Here is a 19,647-nt window from a genome sequence, read left to right on the forward strand (position 1 = left end):
TTTAGCTTGGGCCAATACTCTACTTATTACCTGACCACCACCAGTTCTCACTGCAACTGGAGGACCATTGTAGAATTTTGCCCCAGGAATTAGCCTTAATTCAGGGAGAGTGCCTATTATTTAATCCCTAAAAGATCTGAGGATTTCCTTTTTTCATAATACTAAGTCACCTATTAAAGACTACAGGTCTCTGAGGAAGTACTGAAGGAAGTCTCTAGTATATACTTGTGGCAGTGTTGTGGCAGTTTTTTTTAAATTTAATTAAAAAGTTTTTTTGGCTGTGCTGGGTCTTCACTGCTGCACGGATTTTTCTGTAGCTGCTGAGAGTGGGGGCTATTTTTCGCAGTGTGAGGGCTTCTCACTGAAGTGGCTTCTCTCGTTGTGGAGCACAGGCTCTAGGGTGCACAAGCTTAAACAGCTGCAGCTTCTAGGCTTAGTTGTTCTGCGGCATGGGGGATCTTCCCAGATCAGTGTCGAACCTGCATCTCCAGCATTGGCAGGCAGATTCTTTACCACTGAGCCACCAGGGAAGCTTTGTTGTGGAGTTCTTAAGGGAACTCAACATGTCCTTCAAACAAGGGGCTCTGGATCTGACAACTGACTTAGGTCTAGAAACTGGAGGAGAGATTCTGAGTCTCTCCATAGTGACTTCAGTCGGATTTCTGGGCATCAGACCTTGTGCTTTTTCTGTTACAAAGATCAAGCAGTGCTTTAGAAGACTATCTATTCCATTCCTAGATGTACCATACCATTTAGCTGCTGTTTTAGTCAGGGTGCTCTAGAGAAACAGAATCAGTAGGATTGATTGATTTATGAAAAGGAATTGTTTCATACAGTTATGGAGGCTGGTAAGTCCATAGTCTACAGGGTGAGCCAGTAGACCATAGGGCCAGGAGAGCCAGTGCTGCAGTTGCAGTCCAAAGACAGCCATCTCCAGAATGCTCTCTTGCATGAGGGTAGTCTTTTTGTTCTGTTCAGGTTTCCAGCTGACTGGATGAGATCCACCCACATTTTGGAGAGCAGTCTGCTTTACTCAAAGCCCACCTCATCCCAAATGTCCATCTCATCCAAAAACACCCTCACAGAAACACCCAGAATAATGTTGGACCAAATATCTGGGCACCTGGTGACCCAGCCAAGTCAACACATAAAATTAACCACCACAGCTACTATCAAAAATCCCTGTGGGTCAAAACATTGTGATTTCCATTTTGTCTCTGCTGTGCTGTAAATGCATCCACCTTATCCCTCATGACTGAACACTGCCATGTGGCCCTCGCTATTCCAGGATCCTATAGACCCCACCAAAAGCCATGAACTCATCTCAGTGGCATCACCTTCTGCCATCCTACCAGCCCCCAGAGAACAGCCACCACAGAGATTTTTGAGGATATCAGTGATCTCCTCACTAATGTATTGCTCAGTATCTCAGGGAAGGGGTGTCCTCTGGGCCCTCTTGAACCATACAGCACTGGGGGTAGTGGGTGAGGGAAGTTCCAAGGTCATACATACAAGTTTACCAACATTTCTGTCTCCCCAAGTCTCTGAATTCCTTTCTCTACATTGTCCCAGGGAAGTTCTGGGATCTCAAACTCATTATTTGTAGGTCACTGTTGAGTCCAAGTTCTCCAAGTAAGTGAATTCTTACACAAGCTAACTAAGTCCAGAATCCCTGATAAGTATACCCATATCAGTGCATTTGGCCTGTTATATCCTGCCTTTTTTGGTCTAACGCTCCTAGAATCCCATTCCCACATCTATTCACCAGGTTTCTGCCTGTATAAATTAGAAAAATCTTGTAGTTCTTTTGGATTATACATTCTTTCTTCCAGGTTCAGAATTTGTACTTGTTGCCTTGGAATATGCTGGATCTGACCCTAGTTATGGGTCTAGTGGCAGCAAAGAGCAGTAAGGTAGGTCTTGAAGAGTATAGGTATCTCCTTCAGTCACCTGTCTCAGGTGAGGGTATTACAGGGATTTCAAGCAAAGGAAACCTAATCTCAGACACAGAAGGGGAAGGCTCAGAGTGACTTAGGAGTTAAGATTCTCAGTTTCATCTGCGTCCACCTGAACGTCCTAATTCCAAGTCCTGAGGACACTTCCCCAATCCTTTCACTGAGGGACATCAGCTGTGAACTCAATCTACATGAAATTCTGCAACCTTCACAATGAAATCCTGTGTCTGAGTTAGTAACTCTTATGGATCTGAGATACCTTTAGGGGCTGTCATCGACCCTCTCTAGTTCTCTGACTGGGACTTGAGCTGAGATGTTAAAGGGCTGAGCGTGTTTTCTTTCTGTAAGCACTCCAGAGCACTCAGAAGGAGGCATCTCACCCCACAGTCCTTGCAGTCATCATTTTTCCCAGCAGCAGTGGCTCCCCCAAGGTACCTGTCAAGTCTGGTTCAACAAGCCAGGGTTTCCTGAAAGCGCGATACAGCGAAAGAGAAAGACACAAGAATTGAAAGTGAGGATCAGGGGACCAACACTGCTCCGAGGTGAAGGTGCCCAAACTGATCAAGTCAGCTTTATTAGATTTTCATTCAGGGGAGTACATGTGCTCTCAGAAGCATATGGAGCCATATGGCTATTAAAGGTAGGCTAGGAATGTGACATGAAGATTAAGAAAGATTTACTTTAACTAACAATTTAGGTTGCTGTCTAAATAACAAAGCTCCAGATACAAAAAACATTTGACTCAGATGTCAGGTCATGGAACAGTCTGATGATGGCTTCCCACCTCCAGGCACACATCCTGCTTTCAAGATGTTTTTCTGTTCCCTCTGGACTTAATTCAAGAGTTGTATGTCTTGAATGCTTTTGCACACCTTTCCTGGGGTCTGCTTTTTCTCCCTGGTACTTGCTTCCTACATCTCCCCCTTTTTGTTTTTCAGCAGGCGAAGTAATTGTAAGAAAGGCTAATTGTTGGTGATGTTGTTATCTCACTGTTCTTCTCCAGACTACACAAAAGCAAAACAAAACAATTAAAATTATAGCACAGGTTAACATAATTCAATATCCATAGGCCTTGATCTGTTTGAGAGGATTTAGAGAGGATATCAGAGAAAGCGATGGCACCCCACTCCAGTACTCTTGCCTGGAAAATCCTACAGACGGAGGAGCCTGGTAGGCTGCAGTCCATGGGGTCGCTAAGAGTCAGACACGACTGAGCGACTTCACTTTCACTTTTCACTTTCATGCATTGGAGAAGGAAATGGCAACCCACTCTAGTGTTTTTGCCTGGAGAACCCCAGGGACCGGGGAGCCTGGTGGGCTGCCGTCTATGGGGTCGCACAGAGTCAGACACAACTGAAGCGACTTAGCAGCAGCAGAGAGGATATACCATTAGTATCAAGGAAATTAGATCCAGAAATTATATCCAACTTTTTATTTAAGGTTTTTAATATATCATGTTGTAGATCTTGAATATCTAGAGAAATATTTTCTTGATTTAATAAATGTTGCTTGATTTTGTCCCAATTAAACCTGACTGATTGAATTTATGTGCTGTAACACAAAAAGAGGTGTAATTCCAATCACATTTTAATCTTAGCTGCTTCTGTAAACTAACCAGTTGATCTCCCAATAGTATTACTGTCTGTTGGAGATCAGCCACCCGAGAAGCTAATTTTCCATCTATTTTTTGTTGAGTGGACCATAAAATGTCAGCATCCTTATGCCATTCTTGTACAAACTGTACTATTTGAACAGATTGATGTAAAGCTACTCCAGTCACCGTGGCAGTGGTAGTGATAGCCATAATACCTAAAATAGCAGCCGTAAGCACTCCAATGAATCTTTTGGCACATTTTAAACCTTTAATAATCTCGTCAATGGCATACAGTGTAGGACTTTCTTGCCAAGATTCTTTGTAAATCTACTGGTATCCAAATGTCCATTCTAGTTTTAAGAATGTAAATACTCTGTAAGCTGTCTCTGGATGGGATAGTATTATTTAAACATGAGTAAAAGGAACACTGTAAACAATTTATAAGTCCTGTAATTTTATCATAATTAGCTGGACCGACCATGAATACAAAAGGAAGTCTAACACAAGCTTGGATATTATGAGTAGAGTTTTTTGGAAAAGTTGTTTTAGGATCATTTAAAATATATTTGGTATATCAACCATTCCATGTCTCAAGAGTTTTCAAAGCCATAGGTATTTTCCAGATCTCCTTATGAATAGGATGGTGACTAGATGTGGAAAGGGAGGGGCAAATCCTACCCCATGCAAAATCAAAGATTCATTACCAAATGTACTAAGTTCAGTTCAGTCGCTCAGTCGTGTGCGACTCTTTGCGACCCTGAATCACAGCACGCCAGGCCTCCCTGTCCATCACCAACTCCCAGAGTTCACTCAAACTCACCTCCATCGAGTCAGTGATGCCATCCAGCCATCTCATTCTCTGTCGTCCCCGTCTCCCCCCATCCCCAATCCCTCCAAGGATCAGACTCTTTTCCAGTGAGTCAACTCATCACATGAGGTGGCCAAAGTATTGGAGTTTCAGCTTTAGCATCAGTCCTTCCAATGAACACCCGGGATTGATCTCCTTTAGAATGGACTGGTTGGATCTCCTTGCAGTCCAAGGGACTCGCAAGAGTCTTCTCCAGCACCACAGTTCAAAAGCATCAATTCTTCGGCGCTCAGCTTTCTTCACAGTCCAACTCTCACATCCATACATGACCACGGGAAAAACCATAGCCTTGACTAGACGGACCTTTGTTGGCAAAGTAATGTCTCTGCTTTTTAATATGCTATCTAGGTTGGTCATAACTTTCCTTCCAAGGAATAAGAGTCTTTTAATATCCTGGCTGCAATCACCATCTGCAGTGATTTTGGAGCCCAGAAAAATAAAGTCTGACACTGTTTCCACTGTTTCCCCATCTATTTCCCATGAAGTGATGGGACCAGATGCCATGATCTTCGTTTTCTGAATGTTGAACTTCAAGCCAAACTTTTCACTCTCTTCTTTCACTTTCATCAAGAGGCCTTTGAGTTCCTCTTCACTTTCTGCCATAAGGGTGGTGTCATCTGCATATCTGAGGTGGGTTAGGAACACAGAAAGAAAGAAAGTGAAGTCGCTCAGTCACGTCAGACTCTTTGCGGCCCCATGGACTGTAACAGCCTACGAGGCTCCTCCCTCTATGGAATTTTCCAGGCAAGAGTACTAGAGTGGGTTGCCATTTCCTTCTCCAGGGGCTCTTCCCCACCCAGGGATTGAACCCAGGTCTCCCGCACTGCAAGCAGACACCTTTACTGTCTGAGCCACCAGGGAAGCTCACTCCCAATAATAACTGGAATTAGCCTGTACACTTACTGCCATTGTTAACAATGTTACCATGGCCAAGAACAGGTTGTCAGGTGTTTTAGGAAGTTTTCGCCTATGTACTATCTTTTCAGCTTCTTGATATAGCTTCTTTATTTGTCCCCATGTTAGTAGAGTGACGCTCTGTGTCTAGTTTTGGATGGACCTGGTATAAGTATTAATTGAGACATGGCTCCAATTGGTGGCTCAAACAGGGGATCTATGTCAAACCATGTTCTTTTCTTTTCAATACCGGATTTTTCATTTTGGGATCCACAGATGTTCATTGTCCTCTGTCAAAATAAGAGCATAACCTTGTCCTTGTTTAAGCATAAGCCCTGTTTTCCACTGTTTATCATCCTTCCACATTATTTTTTGGTGAACTGTGTTTGTTCTTTTTTACCAATTATTTCATGAGATGTTTGTACTTCATCCCAATGTACTTCGGCTGCTGGCTTTTCATTACTTCCCCTAATATCCAAGAAATTTAATATAAAAAAGGCTATAGCAAGTTTATTTTTAGGGGAGTTAGGCCCTGATCCATACCTCTCTCTCCCTTTTTATTTTAATAATGTTTGTTTTAATGTGTGGTGGTCTCTTTTTACTGTCACTTGACCTTGAGGATTATGGGGAATTCCAGTTATATGTTGAATTGACCAATCTTCAAAAAATAATTTTTAAGTATGGCTTTTATACACTGGGCCGTTATCTGTTTTTATAGTTTTGGGGAGTCCCATATATGCAAAAGCTTATTTAAAATGAGAAATGCAATGGAGAGTAGTCTCTCCTACATGATGTAAAGCAAAAAGCATTCCTGAAAACGTGTCAATAGATACATGAATCAGTCCAGAATTTCCAAAAGATGGCATATAAGTTATATCTGTTGGCCATATAACATTGGGGTATAATCCTCAAGGATTAACGACTTCTGGTAAAGATGGGGTGAAGTTAGTTTGTTGACATGTAGGGCACTGTAGGATGATGTCACAGCAACGATGTTTGTTGCCGTGAAACTTGAAATTTATATTGTCATCCTTTTACATTTGTATGAGTTAATTGACAGAATTGAGTAGGTGTCATAAAAGAGATAAGTTTGATATCTGTTGTCTCATTATCAGCCACTAATTGTCCAGGAAGTTGGGAATGGGAATGAATATGGGTAATATAGAAAGGATAAGTCCTATTATTTATTACTGATTGTAATTTTTTAATTACAAATATTTAATTTTTAAATATTTGATATATTATTAGATTGGATGTAGGGATTGTAATCAATCCGAGATGTGACTTTTATAGCATATTGGGAATCAGAAACAATATTAATGGGGGCATTTATATCTGTCAAAACAGTAAGAATAGCATCTAATTCAGCTTTTTGTACAGAATAATATTGGGATTGTCAAATTTTTTCTATAGGGCCGAAATATCCAGATTTAAAATCTTTGTTTGCATCTGTAAAATAAATATCAGCATCTTTTATAGGGTCTGATTTAGTAATCTTGGGTAGTATCAGGGTATTTTTTTTTAGAAAATTAATAAGTTTAGATGATGGAAAATAAATAACATAAATGGCATTATTTTGAGAGAGGGATAACTTAGGTATGGCATTGGGTTTTTTTTTCTTTTTGCAGCCTGAGGCAGTTGTAAAATAACTTAATGGAGCTTTTTACAACTGTGTATTCTATAGTATTTTTTCATTTGGTGAAATTTTAACTGTTGATGTTTTTGGCATTGTGCTTTGTACCATTTATTAAATAAAAATTTTTTAAAAAATTAATAAGTTTAGATGATGGAAAATGACAATCAATATTACCTATAAAATTAGAGAGCAATTTGCCTTTCAATATTTTGCATATATAAATTTCAATTTATTCCTTTGAAAGAGGGACTATAATATTATGTGGATCATATCCGGAAAGATGTTGAGTATGATTACGTATTTTAAAAATCAGTTTGTTGATCATATCCATATAGGTGGTTAGCAATTTTACTTGTTTATGAGGTAAAAATACCCATTCAATTATAGCTTCTGTTAACATTCTCCGTTTTCCTGAATTTTTCTTTATAACAAAAACAGGGGAATTCCAGAGGCTAGTAAATTCTATGACATGTCCCAATTCTTTTTGTTCATTAACTAATGTGGTTAAACCTTCTGGTTTTTCTTTTGTTAAGGGCCTGATTCCAAAACATGCACCAGATCCCATCAATTGTTCTAAAGAAATGTTAACAGGGCTAGGGGTGGGGGGATTGGCGGCTGCATTCCTATGAGTTTGCTGACTAGCCTCATCTTGTCACCATGTCCTAAATTGTAGAAATTCAGAAGTATTTAAACAGTTCCTAGCAACCATCTTCCAATCATGAGGGGTCAATCTTTCTGCCTGTGACAAACCTTGAATCAATCCCATAGTATAAGGAGAATTAGTTCCATAATGAGTACAAGCCTGTTTGATCTCTTTAATAGTTTCGAAAGGTAAAGGGTTATAATCATAATTTAATCATCTATGTGGGAATTGAGGTCTGGGTGGAACATGTGTCACTATTACAGGAAGAGTTAAGCATCTTCATCACCTTGTAACTGAGCCATACGAACTCCCCTATGAAATGGAGAGATCGGGTTGGGAACGGTTACTTGTGGCTTTAACATAAAGCCATTATCCCAAGGAGTCTCCGGATCAAAAGGAGGTGGCTCAGCCAGGGGTGCAGATGGGCGAGCTGTTCTAGCAAACAAAATTTGTTCATTACTTCCATAACATTTCCCTCCTTTAATTTTTGCTTTTAAAGGTTTTTTTCTCCTGTGAATCATTGTTGTCATATATATGTAACTCTTCTTCTAATTGTGTCTCTGTTTGAGAAGTGGAATCATCAGACTCGGAGACCCCGGACTGTAGTGAATCCAAAGCCATGAGAATGAGCTTTCCTAATGACCATACTGACAAGGGTATTTTTCCTCTACTTTGATAAGCTCGCCGCAAGCAATGCATTACTTCTTTCCATTCTTTATACCTTAAAGCTCCTTTCGCCGGATCAAGCCAATAGCAATGTTTTTCAATAGCAGAAAATAAGTCTAACAACAGACTGAGAGACTTGCACTCCCGAGCTTTTCAGCAAAGTCTTTAAGACCTGCGTATATTCTGCATACTTAGAAGGCTTTTGCCCCCATTGTTACCCTGATTGACAAACCCACGGGGGTGTACTTACCAAGTACTTCAGTCTGCCGCACTGGCTGGATTTCCCCGTGTTCTCTGCTGCTCTGAGCTGAGCCTCATAGGATGGTTTCACTTTCAGGTCCCTGTTTAGCCGCCACTTGTCGAGTCCAGCTCAACAAGCCAGGGTTTCCCGAAAGCACAATACAGAGAAAGAAGGAGAAAGACACAAGTATTGAAAGCGAGGGTCAGGGGACCAACACCGCTCCGAGGTGAAGGTGCCCACACTGATCAAGTCAGCTTTATTATATGTTTTCAGGCAGGGGAGTACGTGCAAGGGAGAACATGCTCTCAGAAGGATATGGAGCCATATGGCTGCTAAAGATAGGCTAGGAATGTGACATGAAGATTAACTAAGACTTAGTTTTAACTAATAATTTAGGTTGCTGTCTAAATAACAAAGTCCCAGATACAAAAAACGTTTGCTTCAGAGACTCCAGGTCATGAAACAGTCTAATGATGGCTTCCCACCTCCAGGCACACATCCTGCCTTCAAGATGTTTTTCTGTTCCCTCTGGACTTAATCCAAGAGTCATATGTCTTGAGGTATCTGGTCTGCAAGATTGATAATGCTTTTGCATGCCTTTCTTGGGGTCTGCTTTTTCTCTCTTGTACTTGCTTCCTACAGTACCTGCTTTAGAAGATTTTTTTTTTTTTGGCTGCACCTTGTGGCATGCAGGATCTTAGTTCCCCAACAGGGGATTGAACCTATACCCCCCGCAGTGGAAGTCCCCAGGAGGCTCCTTATCACAATAATCTACAGCCAATAATTTGATTAATCAGGGCCACTCCATGCCATGAGTTACTAGCATCTCATTTCCATGACAAGGAGTTCAACATTGCACTCAATTCTAAAGGCAAACCCAAACACCTAAAAAAAGAGGGTCTGTTTCCTGAGATCCCTTGTTCCAATTTCTGTATCAGTCAAGGTTCAGTCAGGAGACACAAACGCCACCAGGTACTTTTGCAGAAAGAATTTAAAGAGCTGTCAACCAGGTATTAGAGAACTAGAAAGGTAAAAGGAATACTGTAGTAAACACAGAAAGCAGTTACCATCCCTAGGGCTGGGAAAATAGGAGAAGAGCTCAGGATTAATAGAATTTAGAAGCTTGGATTAGGGGTCCCATGGAGCTGGGACTGAGAAGGCATTAGCCAGCTGATTCACATATTTTCTTGGGCTGCAAAATCACTGCAGATGGTGAATGCAGCCATGAAATTAAAAGATGCTTGCTCCTTGGAAGAAAAGCTGTCACAAACCTTGGTAGCATATTCAAAAGCAGAGACATCACTTTGCCAACAAAGGTCTGTATAGTCAAAGCTATGTTTTTTCCAGTAGTAATGTGTGGATGTGAGAGTTGGACCATAAAGAAGGCTGAGCACCGAAGAATTTATGCTTTCGAACTGTGGTGTTAGAGAAGACTTTCGAGAGTCCCTTGTACTGAAATGAGTTCAAACTAGTCAAAGGAAATCAGTCCTGAATATTCATTGGAAGGACTGATGCTGAAGTTGAAGCTCCAATTATTTTGGCCACCTAATGTGAAGAACTGACTCACTGGAAAAGACCCTGATGCTGGAAAAGATTGAGGGCAGGAGGAGAAGGGACACAGGATGAGATGGCTGGATGGTATCACCGACTCAATGGACATGAGTTTGAGCAATTCCAGGAGATAGAGAAGGACAGGGAAGTGCAGTCTGTGGGGTCGCAAGGAGTCAGACACAACTGAGTTACTGAACAACAACAACAGGTATGTCTGAAGAAGCATAATGAGGCTGGTTCTGAGACCGTGGAAAAAATGTAAACTTAAACAAGCTGCTCCTACAGGAAATAAATGTCATTCCCAGGGTGAGGGACTGTTGGCTTGGGTGAGGCTGAGAGTAACAGAAGCAAAACAGAAACAAGCAAGCTCTTTGCGACTCCTTTAGATTCCTAATTCTCTTCCAGAGTCCCCTACAGGCAGACTAACAGAAAGTCCAACAGCAGAGGAGAAACGTCATTTGCAGAGTCCCAGCCCTGACATCACATAGCTCAGTTTGAAACTAAGACTACAGCTTAATATTAATCAGCTTTGTGTGCGTGTGTAGCGGGAGTGGGGTGGAGTGGAGGGGTTGTTCATGTGTGTATGTGAGTTTCTGTGTGTTCATATGTGTTTTCTAAACCATTTAAAAATAAGTTCCCAACATCATGATTCCTCCCTCCATACTTAGCGAGCATCCGCTAAGAATAGGACATTATCCTATATAACCGCAAAACCACTATTCACACACAAGAAAATTATCAATAATTCCCTAATATTGTCTAATACTCAGACCATATTCAAACTTCTTCCAATTGCCCCCCAAACATTTTTTACTCCTAATTTTTTAAACCTCCTTTTACTATTTCTATGACATTAACATTTTGAAGAATGCTTCACTCTCTGGATTGATTGTTTTCTCCTGTGTTGTTTACCTAGTTTCTCTATTCCCTACACTTTCTGCTAATCAGAGGTTAGGTGTGACGGTTTAATTATAGTCAGGTTAAAACCTGGATGCATCATGTAGATGTCAGGTTTCATGCACTTGGTAATGCTAAATTTCCCTACTTGATTAACAGAGTGGCCACCAAATCTCTCCATTATAAAGGTATGTTTTTCCCTTTGAGGTTTTTAAGAGCATGTTTTACTTTTAAAATGTGAAACAGGCATATAGTAAGTTCAGACAGTACAGTGAAGGCTGTACCTCCCACCCCATCTCAGCTCCACAGTTCTCTTCCTAAGAGGCAGTCACGGCTACCAGGTTACATGTCTTTAAAGAGTGGTTAAAAATGTGTGTGCACATAAACTTTTATCTTCATAATCAGTAGCACATTAGACAGACTCTTGTGTGCTCTTTAAATTTTTTATCATACCTATAATAAAGTGGATGAGATGTGTAGAGACAAGTGTCTTCTGAGTATTTATTAAATCTGCAGAAATCTTTTAAAATACAAGATTTAGAGAAATTAATCTCTTTCCACATCACAGCAGCTAACAGAATAAAACATTTCTTTCTAGCCACAAGGTAAATCTCATTTATGCAATTTCAACAAGCCTCATTTCCTCAATCTGGGATGTCTGCTCTTCCTCTCAGCCAAAAGGCAGGGACAGACCCTATATTTCATATATTCCCTCCCAAAATTATGCTGGCAAAGCATGGAAAGATTTGCCTCCTATACTCATAGGCTACTTTCTCTAAGCTTGATTCTACAAACCAGAAGGTTCTAGACTTTCTTAACAGAGCATCTCCCTCAAATCAAACATCTGTTCATTTTTCGATCCACAAACTTGAGAAATCTCATAAAGAGGTTTTTGCATCAGATTCCAAAATGAAGTCTCTCCAACTGAAGCCTTTCAAGTGACATCTGGAAACGGGTTGGATCTTTTCTGGGTCATTTCCCGCTGAATGTAAGTGGTGTCTATTTTGGTCTGGCTTCACTGTAGCTGGCTCAGGCCTTTAACTTTCCTGAAACCTCAGACCAGAAGAGCCCCTTAGAATTCTCTGGTTCTTCTTTTTCTTTCCATGGAAACTATGCTTGTTGAAGCCCTCTGCCCAGCTAAACATGGCCAAGAAGAAGGAGCTTAAGCCTGGGCAAGTTCTGAGCTCTCATCCCAGTGCTGCCCCTCTCTCACTGTGCGACCTTGGGAAGATGGCCTTGCTTCTGGACCCCAGTTCCTTCAACTGTACACGGGGGAAAATACTTGTCCCAAAAATGGAAGACTGCAACAGACTGTTCTTTGAGAATGTTTTTTTTTTTAAGTAATATTAGCTCCCTAAACTCTCTGCCTTTTTTTTTTTTTTTGAGACATTACTTTGCCAACAAAGGTCCGTCTAGTCAAGGCTATGGTTTTTCCAGTGGTCATGTATGGATGTGAGAGTTGGACTGTGAAGCAAGCTGATCGCTAAAGAATTGATGCTTTTGAACTGTGGTGCTGGAGAAGACTCTTGAGAGTCCCTTGGACCGCAAGGAGATCCAACCAGTCCATTCTAAAGGAGATCAGTTCTGGGTGTTCATTGGAAGGACTGATGCTAAAGCTGAAACTCCAATACTTTGGCCACCTCATGCGACGAGTTGACTCACTGGAAAAGACTCTGATGCTGGGAGGGATTGGGGGCAGGAGGAGAAGGGGACAACAGAGAATGAGATGGCTGGATGGCATCACCGACTCTGTGGACATGAGTTTGAGTGAACTCCGGGAGTTGGTGATGGACAGAAGGCCTGGCGTGCTGTGATTCACGGGGTCACAAAGAGTCGGACACAACTGAGCAACTGAACTGAACTGAACTCTCTGCCACATCCCCAGATCTGACTCATCTATCAGAGCAAAAGAATTTCTAAGAAGCACAACACAGCATTTATTTTTTATTTTATTGAGTGTTAAAAATGTGTTCAATGATTTCCATTGTTTTAAAAATCAAATTATTCCAAAAGACATAAGCGAAAAAATACAACTCTCTCTTATTGCTATTTTCCAGTTCCTCTCTCAGAGACAACTTCTGCTGTTACAAGTTTTTGTATGTCCTCCTAGAGATAGAATACGCTCATACATCCATGTGCATCTGTGTTTTCCTCACCTCTTCTTTTTTTAAAAATTTTTATTTGTTTATTTTTGGCTGCGCTGCATCTTCATTGCTGTGTGGGCTTTTTCTCTCTCTCATTGTGGTGGGGGCTATTCTCTGGTTGTGATGCACAGACCTCTCTCTGTGATCGCTTCTCCTGTTATGGAGCACAGGCTCCAGGGCACACAGGTTTCAGGAGCTGTAGTTCTCGGGCTCCAGAGCACAGGCTCAGGAGTTGCATCACACAGGCTCAGTTGCTCCGTGGCATATGGAATCTTCCCAGACCAGCAATCAAACTCATGTCTCCTGCAGTGGGTAGACTCTGTACCCACTGAGTCACCAGGGAAGCCTCTCCTCTCCTTTTTAAAATTTGAATGGCAGCAAACTACACACACCATTCTGTTCCTTATTTTTATAACTAAACAGTATGTCTTGGAGAAAATTCCATAACAGTATATAGAGTTCTGCCTGTGTGTGTGTATATATACATACATACATTTATATATATATATAAAATGCTTTCTTTAATTAGTCCCCTATTGCTTAACATTTAGATTGTTTCCAGTCTTTTATTAGTTCAAACAAGGTTGCAATGGATACCCTTATGAATACTTCCAGGATAAATTACTGGACATAGAACAGCTATATTTAAAAAAATAGTGTATTTTGAATTTTAATAAATCTGCAAAGCTTTCCTTGCAATTCAACTATCATCTTGTTTCATTCTAAGGGTTATAACACCCAGGGCAGGCAACCTTCACTCCAGCATTGTGATCTTTCCATGGGAAGATAGCAAGTCCCTTTGTGAACAGCTGTCTCCCCAGCGTTGCCACATTATTAAGACCCCATCTGGAATGATCTCATTCTGGAGACTTCACAACCTCAAAGTCCCTTGTTGAATGTAAGCACTGACAACTTGGATCGTGACCATTAGCTATTTGGAATGATTCAACAATCATTTCAAAACCCTCTTTTGTACCAAAATCGGAGAAAGGAAAGGTTGAAAAAGGCACAGAGGAAGAGCAGGAAGGCCTGTATTTTAATAATGTGTGTAAGTCAAAAGATCTCGGGCTTTATCTTGACTTCACAACTAACTACCAAGTCACTGAAGGTCTTGATCTCTCTGTCCTTGTGTGTGAAGTGAAGACCTTGGACCCAATTATTTCTCAAGACCTTTCCTCCTTTGAGATTCTGAAGACTTAGATGCAGCCTATGTTGAGGGCGCTTGTCTTCCCAACCTCACCATATTCAAAAAGCAGGAGATGTCACAAATTAGTGAATGATTAATACTCAAATGGAGGTACAACTGAGAAGATTTAGGCAGTGGTATGCTGGTAAACTAGCTGAGTGGGAAAAAAGAGACCCTTGATTTGTAGTATCTGCTGATTTCCATGGTATAATTATTCTATGATGATTTCAAATAGCAGCTTGATGTCACTAAACTCAAACTTGAGAAAAGAGGCAAAGAATTGGCTGCTGGCTCCAGAAAATCACCAGCAATGGATTCAAAGCAAGCATTTCCTTCAGACTGTCCTAAGTTGAGAGAATTTCATGAAAGGGGAGAGATTTGAACCAGGCATTTAGGGAAACTGAATTAGGACACTTTTCGTGATAACTGACAGAAACAATCCAAACTAACTTAAGTGGGGTGAGAGAGAACATAGAATGTGAATGCTTTAGCACAAGTCTCTAAACAAAAGGCTCTAATACTGTGGTCACAGGCTTGAAGCAGGCCCTCTCCAAGTGGCAGGCTCCCTGCCGGTGGCAGTCCAGGGCTCTGTACTTAGAGTTAACAGTTCAGAAGAGAAGAGTACCCTCCCATGGAAAGCCTGGCTGGCTCTGCTTGGATGCCTGGCTCATTTACATCCAGTCTCTGGCTCTTAACTGGACACAGAAGGAAAGGTCACGGGTCCACACACATGGGCAGGCAGGACACTCTTCCTCTACGGCTCAAACACAGGAGAGTCATCCAGTACAAATGCCCCAAAGGACAGAGAGGTGCTGGGTAGATAAGAGCCATGCATTTCTAGTAGAAATATGGGTAAGGCTTTGTGGAGGGGCAGAAGAGCAGGTAATAATTAGAGGGAACTGCTTAAGTGGAGGTGCAGAAACATACAAGGTTAAAGGTGCATTTGGGAGCCAGCAAGACCACCTGATCAAAGCGGAGGGGGTGGGGAGCAGGCAGAGAGGCGGCAGTTTTCAAAGAAAGGTGACATCGCCCCTCTCGGGACATCTGGCGATGTCTGGAGTTATTTTTGGTTGTCACAACTAGGGGCAGAAGCCTAAGTACTGTGACCTAGAGAGCAGAGGCCAGCGGTAACATCCAACAGGGCACAGGACAGTCCCCACAGTGGAGGACTCAGTCCAGCCCCAGATGTCACTAATGCCAAGACTGAGGAACAGCGTCACATGGGAAAAACAGGAGAAATGTCTGGGAGGATGACAAACCACAGAGGGCTTTCAGTTACTGAGGCACAAAAAGGCTAAGGATTGAGGCATTATCCTATGGCTATTACACAGGGAGCAACAGGAAGATGTTGAGAAAGGCTCACATGGCTCTTACCACTGCTCCTGCTGCTGGACACCTCTCCTGCACCTCCTCTGCCCTTGGAACAGTTGGTTCTTTTTATTCCTGTGCGGCTCACCTTAAATGTTACCTACTTGAACAATCTTCCCAGACCTCCCAATCAAAATAAGTTCTCTTGCAGACTCCACACCATCATTTTCTCCCACAGTTCCCTCTTCTTTTCCTTCATAACTCTTACCATGATTTTGAATTCTGTGTTTATTTGAGTGCTAGTAGAACATCCGTCTTTGCGTAAGTGGAGACCCTGTGTATCCATTCATGACTGTGACCCTCAACGTCAGAGTGCCTTGTGCACTGTAGTTGTTTGACACAATCAATTCAATTGATTAATTCATTTGAAGATTGATTATAGGATGGAAGAGGGGCTGAGGGTAGGAGGTGAAATTGAAAGAGGAAAGAACTGCAGTCCTCTGGATTTCTTCCCTGCTTGTTCCACTGTGCATTCATGTCCCTTCTGTGACTTTTCTGGCACCTGTACTTCACAGCATATCAATTAGGGTTCAAGTGAAGAGATAAAACCCTTCCAGCTATTTTAAGAAAACATAGAATTAATAAAATTAAGTGAGTTCAGAATCAGCACAGAGCCAGTTCTGCCTGGGCTTCCAGGAATGATTCCCAGAACACCATCCATAGTACTGGACCCCCATACCCGCTGCCCCACACACATCCAATCTGGAAGCTAGAGTTCAGGGATGAACTGGCCCAGTCTCTGGCTCCAGGAACACACCATCCTAGGTATAATCTGGAGACCAAGAGCTACTGCCTGAACTCCAGAGCCATGCTGTGCCTTTTGGGCTGATCCCAGCAAAATGGATTTCTCCCAGGCTGTTGCCTCCTCTCCAAACTCAATCAGTTTTTCTTCCTAACTCAGTTTTGAATTCAGGTCTTGCACAAGCACACAGGACTAGCTAAACCTAAACCTCAAACAGGAACCCAGCAGCAAGGAGCCTAGCAAACGGGTTTTTAGTTTTCCAGCCATGGCATCATCATCTCAACGGACATGAGTCTGAGCAAACTCAGAGAGAGTGAAGGACATGCTGCAGTCCTTAGGGGTAGCTAAGAGTCAGACACAACTGAGTGACGGAACAACAGCTGCCTCTGCAGTATGAGATGGCACACTCATGAGAGGCGCGGACAGGTGTGGAAAAGCAAATTTACCCTGTGAGGCACACGGCTGGCCCTATCAGACTGTAAACCCTCTGTGGTCATCCGTATCCTAATGGATTCATCTTCTCTCATTTAACGGTGAGCATGTTCTCCAGACATGAGTGAAACTGTGAAATGAACTGAACTGAATCAAAGGGGGAAAGCCTTCTCATTTTTTATAGCACACTGTACTTTTCCTCTGACATATTGTATTTTGTATCTCAGTGTAATTTGTGCTCACATTCATTTCCCTGTAGACCAGAAGTTCATCTCTCTGTCTCCATATTCATAACAGGTAATACATGTTTGTGGACTGAATAAAAAACATAAACAAGTTAGTGAGAAGAAGTCCCGAGCCCCCATGTAGCTAGAAGTAGCTCCCGGAATAGCCATGTCTTGGATATTTTAGATCTCCTGCTCTGTGAAACAATCACCACTGCAAAGACCCACAGGACAGGGTCCCCAGGAATCTCCTTGGCTTCAGGGGACCTAGGTTCCAGGGCACCTCCAAAAGTTGGGAAAACATCCACTCCCATTAACGCAGCCAGTAAACACTTATTAGATGCTTGCCCGGTGCTAAGTGTGGCACCACTGCCTTTCCCTATACTGTTCATTAACCATTTTCTTGCCAACAAGGGCATGCCAGTGATCTCAACCTGAGTTACAGTGGAGCCCCGTAGGGGGTGAGATTCTTACCCTACCCTAGGAGGGGGGCTTTCCTGAGCCCTTTAGATTCTGAATGGCCTCCAGGCATCCTTAGCCAGGTTCCCTCACCTTGTCTATTCCTGGCACATCTGGGAACAGACCAAGGTCCCCTTTCCAACCACCTGTGAACTGAAACACTAAACTCTACTTCACATGTTATCTTTCAGTCAGTTTAGAGCTCTCACCCTCTCAACTCCCCTACACCTAGACAAGTCCCCGCCATCCCTCAGGCTCAACTGAACGTTGCTTCCCCAGGTCTTCCCCTGACCTCCCGGTTTCATATTCAGTATCTCCCTCTTCTGTAATACATTTCACATGAAACCACCTGAATCATCCCCACTAGATTCTAAGTTCCACAAGGCCAGGCACCAAGTCTATTTGGTTTACCTCTAGATCGCCAGGTGGCTCAGAGGTAAAGAATCTGCCTGCCATGCAGGAGACACAGGAGACATGGGTTTAATCCCTGGGTCAGGAAGACCCCCTGGAGGAGGGAACAGCTACCCACTCTATATTCTTGCCTGGAGAACCCCATGGACAGAGGAACCTGGCAGGTCACAGTCCGTAGGGTCACAAAGAGTCAGATACAACTGAGTACGGGGGCATCTAGATCCCCAGCACTTAGATGGGGGCTGACACATACTAGATGTTTACTGTTTGCTGAAACCACTAACTTTCATCCTCAAATAATATTTGCTGCCAAGTCACTTCAGTCGTGTCCGACTCTGTGTGACCCCATAGACGGCAGCCCACCAGGCTCCCCTGTCCCTGGGATTCTCCAGGCAAGAACACTGGAGTGGGTTGCCATTTCCTTCTCCAATGTGTGAAAGTGAAAAGTTAAAGTGAAGTTGCTCAGTCGTGTCCGACCCTTAGCGACCCCACAGACTGCAGCCTACCAGGCTCCTCCATCCATGGGATTTTCTAGGCAAGAGTACTGGAGTGGCTTGCCATTGCCTTCTCCGCAAATAATATTTACATAATATTAATTCTCTACAGAGCTCGATGGCTTACCAAACCTCTCTGTGAGTGAGTGTCACAACTCCAGGGGGAAAGATAGGGCAAGTAATATAATTATTATTCTCCCTATTTTTCAGAAAGTGAAATATCACCTGAGGTAACTGACATGTCTACAGTGGTGGAACCAGCCTGAGAATGTGAATGCATATCTGCATTCAAATAAACCATGGGTCATATACCATCTGTTCATCAGATGCTCTGGCAACCAAGTGAAATACTGGTAGCTAATGAAAGAGAGCCGGGGAAGGAATAGGGAGAAGCAAAAGCCAGGCCTCTAATCACTTTTCTTTCCTCTGGTGTCTGCTTGCTACCTAAACATGGTCACCCTGCCCACCTGGGGGCTGGGGTCCTCCAGCAGGGGCATGTCTCTCAAGGACCTGAGGCTGGACCAGAGAGTTAGTGAGGCCAGTGAAGCCTCATCCTCTGGGGAGAAGGGAGATGAGGGTGGGGTCACAGGGGCCCCCATCCATTATTATGTGTGTGCACACACTCACATCTGGACAAAACCCACAGCAAGGTACATTTACATATAAACACTGCACAAACAGGTGCACACAGTATCATACACATACACAATGATAAGCACTTATTGCATACTCATACACACATTTAAACGTGCACCCAACATAGACATCCAACCACTACTGTGTACACACCGCAACCGAGGTACACGTCTGCTGCACACCAAGCTGCAAACTTGGATATATGCATGTGTATGTGCAGACGGAGCCCTGATGTGTATTTGGATACATGCTCTTATGCACACACACACATAAAACTAAACACACGCACATAATTCATAATCTCTCTCGAGCACCCTTACATTCAGTACACATGGAAAGGTACTCTCTTATAAGCTGTCACGTCCACAGTACGCCTAGATTCACAGCGAGATGCATGCTCACACACAGGCCTCATTAGACACGTGCCACATACCCACACCCTTGCAAACGCCTGGATAAGTGTCACTCTCCTGCACAGAACCCTTCAAATGCACTGACAAGTTCTACGCACAGAACGGTCCATCGACACAATCAAGTTGTCACAGGAGCTGAAACGTTTTTTCCAACCAAAGCCCAAGAGCGCGGCCGCTCTGCGGGCCGGCCCAC

The sequence above is a fragment of the Moschus berezovskii genome, chromosome 8 (genome assembly GCF_049115385.1).
Source record: "Moschus berezovskii isolate FMDL1 chromosome 8, NW_MosBer_1.0, whole genome shotgun sequence".
NCBI classification, from domain to species: domain Eukaryota; kingdom Metazoa; phylum Chordata; class Mammalia; order Artiodactyla; family Moschidae; genus Moschus; species Moschus berezovskii.